This window comes from Pinus tabuliformis, chromosome 5_1, assembly GCF_031772625.1.
Source record: "Pinus tabuliformis cultivar Carrire ecotype Pingquan chromosome 5_1, CPIR1, whole genome shotgun sequence".
Classification (NCBI taxonomy): domain Eukaryota; kingdom Viridiplantae; phylum Streptophyta; class Pinopsida; order Pinales; family Pinaceae; genus Pinus; species Pinus tabuliformis.
The window spans coordinates 183,572,940-183,578,939 of NC_142305.1; positions in this window are offsets into that span (position 1 = coordinate 183,572,940).

A 6,000-nucleotide genomic window follows, 5' to 3' on the forward strand; every position below is an offset into this window, starting at 1 on the left:
ACGAAGAGAAGCATGTGTCCTGAGCATGTAAACGTTCAGATTAGACTTATATCTTTCAAATTTTTGTGATAAGAGAAAAGAATCCATCTTCACATAGCAAGCTCTTAGGGCCTGCTTAAGGTCGTAGAGAGAATTCCTTAGTCTACAGACCAAAGATGAATCTTGAATGGAACCATGTGGCTGCTCCATGTAGATCTCCTCAGATAGGTCTCCATGAAGAAAGGCATTCTTCACATCCATCCGATGTACTTCCCACCCCTGGGCATTCGCAATGGCAAGTGCAAGGCATATGGAATCCATATTTGCTACTGGAGTAAAGGTCTCATCATAATCAATTCCATGCACTTGCAAGAATCCTTTGGCTACTAGCCTAGCTTTCTGTCTGGTGATTTGCCCAAATGGAGCACTCTTGCTCCTATAGACCCATTTGCATCGGACAAGGTTTCTTCCTGAACGAAGGGGGAATAGATCATAGGTTTACTTCTCGAGGAGAGATTTATACTCCTCTTCCATGGCAAACTCCCAAGATGGATGCCCAATAGCCTTAGCATAATACTGCAAATCAAAAGACTGAACGAAATGAAAATGTCAGCATGGCATTGGCTCAATGGTAGTGAGGGCAAGAGGAGGCTCAATACACTCTGAGCTAGTCCTCCACGGATCATAATTATCCTCCACAAGACCATTTCTAGTAGTTTGGTGGTCTTGTGCATATATCTCGAGTAAGCTCCTTGTTCTCTGATTTATGACAGGCGAAGATGATTCACTGCTAGAAGCCCGATCTGGGCTTGGATGTGGATCATTAGATGCATGCACTGGATTTGTATCTGAAGACTCTGTCTCTGCATCTGCATGCTCCACCTCGGCATCTACATGCTCTGTATCTGCGTTTTAGTGTACTAAGTCATCATCTCAGACATGAGGTAGATAAAAGGTGTCTGCATGTGGCAATTGAGGTGCATGCAAGAGACTTTCCTCAAATTTGACATTTCACTCAATGATGAGCTTGTCCGTAGAGGAAATCAGGAGTCAGTATCCCTTCACACCATTAGGGTATCTAACAAAAATGCACTCAATGCTTTGTGGATCAAGAGCTTTCCTCTTTTCAGAGGGGATCCTCGCCCATGCTCAGGAGCGAAAAAGACCGAAGTGGGTGACCTCTGGTTTAGTGTTGCTATAAGCCTCAATGGGTTTCTGATCCTTGACAGACCTATGAGGAGATATTTTCTGGATGTAGTTAGCACAATTAAGTGCTTCAACCCATAGCTTATGAGGTAGTGACTTAGCATGCAACATGCAGGAAACCATCTCTTTGAGAGATCGGATCTTTCTCTCAGCGACTCCATTCTGTTGCGGAGTCTATGGAACTGTGTACTACAGCTATATGCAGGACTCAAGGGAAAGGTGCTGAAGTGTTGTGTTAACATATTCTCCCTCATTGTCTATATGGAGGGCTTTAATCTTTCTCTCTGACTATGTCTCAACTAGTGCTTTGAAATCTTCAAAGTGTGTAAAAACTTCAAATTGGTCCTTGAGAAGATACACCCAAGTATACCGTGAGAAATCATCAATAAATGTAAGCACATACCTTGCTTTGTTGATGGAAGGATGATGAAAAGGCCACATGAGATAACTACGGATAAGATCTAGAGGAGAGGATGCTCTATGAGTCTTGGCAGTGTCAAACGTTTCTCTAGGATGTTTGCCAAGGACACACCCTTTACAAACTTCTTTGTAGAAACTGATATTTGGCAAGGCTTCCACCATCTCATGCTTGCTTGGCTACTGCATATACCTATAACTTAAGTGACCAAACCACTCATGCCAAAGCCGACTACTATCATCACCATGTGTTAGCAATAAGGAGGATTCAGATTCAATAAATTCAGAAAATGTATACAGTCTGGCTCCATTTTTTACATCACAGGTTGCAATTTTGGAGCTGCTATGTAGGTCATATATGTTCACTGCATCTGGAGTGAATTCTACTCTCTTTCCAATGTCGCAATGAGTGATCGGATAAACTGAAGGCAGGTTTACGAAAAGTTTTGGAACATGAAGCACATCTTCAAAGCTTCCGTGTAAAAGTCCCAATCTACCTTTTCCGGTGACTTCAATAGGTGAGTCATCTCCCATGAGGATGGGAGGTCCTTTGCATGCATCTAAAGAGGAATAGACCTCCTTTGCAATAGCCATATGATGTGATGCACCAGAATCTATAATCCATACATCAGGGGAAGAATTAATTGCAACTAAAGCATGAAAATTGTTACCTTTCCCATGTGGCAGATCCTCAGTTTTCTTCTTGGTGCCCTGAGGGATGTGGTCCCCAAGGTTGTGCTTCTGAATGATTTCTGCCATTTGGTAAATTTGTTTCTTCATGAAGTAGGATTTTGGATGGAATCGTTGGTGACAGTAGGTGAATTTGTCTCCTTTATTCCCTTTCTCATTTTTGGAGCCGGAGGAGTCGTTGAAGAGCTTGGTGTACCCTTCCTTCCTTGGATGGAAATTCACTTTTTCCTTGTATTTTTGTTGCTTATTTTTCTAATTTGAATCAGATCTATGATTTTATTTTGGCTGCCATCATGCATAGCAAGTACATGCACTTTTGGATGTTTGATTTTCCCCATGCCAATGAGTTTAGCTTGCTCAAAAATAAGGGACTCGATGAACTCTTACAGAGAAGGTATAGTGTAGGATTTACCTGCTGCGAGCCTTACTAAATGAAATGTAGAAACAAAGACGGAGTATTCTGCTCCAAGCTTTGACATAGTAGAGAAAACTTGGTGACTCTCCTCCTTTGATTTTTCAATTCCACAATCCTTGAGTTGCAACAATAGATCATTATGTTTGGTGAAGAAGTCTTGAGTTTTGTCATAGTTCCATGAATCCAATGAGAGAAGCTCCACTTTGAGCAGATGTCCTTTCATCTCATCCTATTTCCCGTAGAGTTCTTCAACCCTTTTCCAAATCTCATTGGGAGTATTGCAGGCATATAGATGAAACTGCAACTCTGGGGAGATGCACATGTATATGGATCCGTGGGCCACATCCATGCGGTTGAGGTGCTTGGATTTCTCTATGGCTGAAGTGGGTTCCACTTCTGCAGCCATGGTAATCCTGTACAACCCATTCTAAGGAAGGTATTGAGCCATTTGGTACTTTCATTAATGTCCTAAAGAAGACTATTAGCTCACAGTTAGATCATAATTCATCCCGTATGATTTACTATTTTCCTTTGTATGCCTCAACAACTTGTTGGTCATGCATAATTTAGTGTAGTTATACCTGAATTTTTTTAATACCTTCAATCCTACAACCCTTTAGTTGTAAGTGTTTACGATCTGAGGGTACTTACATGTTAGCTCCTCTTTAACATTAAATTAACCTTAAAAAAAGATGAATTATCTATTTTATGAATTCCTGTTTGAATTCCACAACATTTCTTGTGTTGTTGAGACACATTATCAATGCAATCCAATAAGATAACCTCTCAAAATTTCTTGGTACAAATTATGAATCTGAATTGATATGATATCAATCTATTTAAATAGATTGTTAGATACCATTTAATTGACCCAATGGCCCATACAAGTTGTGTTACATATTAATTACCATGGTTTGTGCTCAAGTATACTTATAAGTTACATTATGCATATCAATCGAAATATGCATATGTCGTGGAAAATTATTTAAGATAAGTTTTCCTTTAATCATACTATCTTCCAACTGAAGAACAAATAAAATTTTATGTAGATGCATTAATCAAAGGATTAATTTGAACGGCAATTTGTGCAGGCTATATAGTCTTGTACTATAGCATGTTATCACCATCCTTTACCTTGGTATAATACTGTCATAGAAATTACACCATTTATAAGTAATTTTTATATCCCAATGACCATAATTTAATATTTAACCAAAATCGTAGTCTAGTTTTATGAGAATTGTGACTCTTGCATTCATGAAGGAAACCTAAGTAAGTGCACCACTCAAGTAATGATATCTTCCTCCCATATCCATTACTTGCTATTAATATTAAACAAAATTGAACAACATTACTTTTAAGGCATTTTCATGCTATAAAAACTTTAGTTATAAGAAATAACCTTCAATTTCCATGTTCAGCTCGACTCTTAAACATAGTCATGCATACTATGCCTATTTACAATTGGCACATAATAGCCCAAGCATTTATGTTAACATAGATATAACTTCAATATAGTTCAAACAATTCAAATCCCATATATGGAGGAAAAATCATTTTTTTTACATGATATGCCTATTTGTAAGCATCATTAGCAGTATATCCTTCATTCTTTCAAGTCACGAACTAGCAATCCTTGCACAACACCACTATGTCCAACATCCAAGCAACAAAACATACACTCCATCACAACACAACAACAACTCCACACTACTTTACCAACATAATAATTAGGTCAATCACACTCTTTCCTTCTAAAGAACATACTGCCCCTTAATAGGCATTAGGGTAACTAACATCTTTATGACTTTTGAGCAATGACTTTTACCTTCTTTCAAAACCAATACCGTAATTCATCAAGAAGTGCTTACATGGAAGATTGATATGACTCATTACTATGCATGGATATTAAGCATGATCCTCTTCAAAACATGTGTATTAGAATAACTACTCAGCTAGACTACAAAATAATTCTTGAAAATACATTGGTATATGTATCATTATACAACAATAAACCAATGATACAATGAGAGGCTCCCTCTATTAAAACAAGCTCTTCCCAACTATAATTTCATTATCATGATAATATATGATAATTACATCATTGTTATAAGCAACAACACAATACTCATAAGCTCTCTCAATCGACATCCTCAGTATGACCCTTTCTCAATCCATACTATCATCCCTTATTTAGTTATTGTGATAGCACTCAACACTTATCCCTTATATTAACCACATTCAACCAATAGATCATGCCTATTATAGAGCCAATATAGGGCTTATGGTTAGTATGTAGCAGGGCGAAGCTCTCTGCCATAACAACCTACATTAGAATGTTATGATAAAAACACAATAGCGAAGTAGCAAATAAACTATGTTAAAGGAGTCTTCTTTCAACACATAATTTCAATTTATGTACAACCTTTGGCATGATGGGAATTATTAACCATTATACCTTGTTATATGCACTATGTTATCACACATATCATGCCACAAATTTCACACAAAAATATACTATGTCATTTGCAAACATCTACCCAAATGGTACAACACACAAAGTAAATATTCAATCTGCTATCCTTGCTTTTCCTTCTTAACCAAGTTCGCAGATAGATCAGAGAAAAATAATGTGCTTGTATTTGTGGAAATCATGACATATCTATTAACTTGTTGTGGTGCTTGCACCCATTAAGGTTTAAAATGAAATACCAACTTCCCGAATTACTCGGTTTTTTCATAACTTTCATATGCATCGATCTGATGGGCATAGATATTTGCACATTTTGAAACATATCGAGAATGAAACACATAAACCCCTTGGTAGATATTAATTCCCCAACCTGAAGCATATTAAAGTATGCTCAATTTTTATATAGAGTAAAATACACATGGATACAATAATATTCAACATATTATACAGGTTTGATTAGAGTAGTTACGTTTTCAATCAAACATCACCTTTGAAACTTGATAAATACAATAATTTTGTCGAAGATGAATCAACCCAAATATCAATGGTTGTCGATAGTTGCTTCAAAGATTCTTTTGGGACCAAAGTCATTATATTCGATGATCAAACCTTCTACATATTAGAAAAATGTAACTTCATGAAAGTTGAGGGTGTCTGCATTTTCAACAAGTAGAAAACTCGTTGTTGCAGAGAGGAGATATTTTTTTCTACTATAATATCACATAGATTTTGAGGTATGCATCCTCAAGAACTAGTTTTGGGCACACTAAACATTACATTTAGTCAATTGAAAATCGTAATACTTTTTGTATATCTATAC